General features: G+C 38.2%; 1 non-coding gene across 1 annotated transcript; it reads left to right on the top strand.

Annotated features, from left to right (window-relative positions):
- The first annotated feature begins 341 nt into the window (after window positions 1-341).
- LOC135278182 (small nucleolar RNA U13) lies at window positions 342-446 on the top strand. Its single transcript, XR_010345734.1, has one exon. It is a non-coding gene; the product is annotated as a small nucleolar RNA U13 (small nucleolar RNA).
- The last annotated feature ends 403 nt before the right edge of the window (window positions 447-849 follow it).

Below are 849 nucleotides of genomic sequence, written 5' to 3'. Positions count from 1 at the left end.
TAAGAATGATACAATGGACTTTGCGGACTCTGGGGAAAAGGTTGGAAGGGGGTGAGGGATAAAAGGCTACAAATCAGGTTCATTGAATACTGCCTGGGTGATGGGTGCACCAAAATGTTACAAATCACCACTAAAGAACTTACTCATGTATCTGAATACCACCTGTTCCCCAAAACTATGGAAATATAAAATTTTTAAAAAAATTATAAAAGAGAACTTTTTATCAAACACCTTTACTCTCTGGAAAATTAATTTCTAAGTTAAGAGGTGAACACTGGATAGATGGAAGGTAAACCCGGCACCCTTGTGGGAAAATGAAAAAAACAAAAAATGGAATAGCGATCTTTTTTCTAGTTCATAAGCATGATGAATGGGTTGTCACGCAAATGTATGAGATGTGCCTTCCTCAAACCTTGTTACAACGTCAGCACATTACCTATCTGACGTGAAAAAAAAGGAATAGTCCAGGTGATGTCAGAATGGGCTTGGAAAGCAGCCCTGAAGAAAAGGAGGTGGCTATGAAAAGCATTCCATATGGAGAACTGACGTGAGGGAAAGCCACATGCACTGAGATTTCAGGTGAGGAAATGGAAGGAGGTGATACCACTAGCTAAAACAGAGACTTGAGTGAGGGTGCCAGTTCTAGGGAAGTATCATATATTCTATTTTAGATGTACACATTTAAAGTATGCTGAGTTTCTGAATATAGCATATCACACAGGATAACTTTCATATCGTATATCACCCAGGAGAACAAGTTATAGAGGATATATTCTGGGCTAAGAATTATAATAAGTGATTTACAGATATTATCAAATTTAATCCTCACAACAGCCCTTGGAGGGCTTA

The sequence above is a fragment of the Aotus nancymaae genome, unplaced genomic scaffold (genome assembly GCF_030222135.1).
Source record: "Aotus nancymaae isolate 86718 unplaced genomic scaffold, 86718_ANA_hifiasm-v0.15.2.pri h1tg000036l, whole genome shotgun sequence".
Classification (NCBI taxonomy): domain Eukaryota; kingdom Metazoa; phylum Chordata; class Mammalia; order Primates; family Aotidae; genus Aotus; species Aotus nancymaae.
This window is presented reverse-complemented; position numbering and strand designations above follow the sequence as displayed.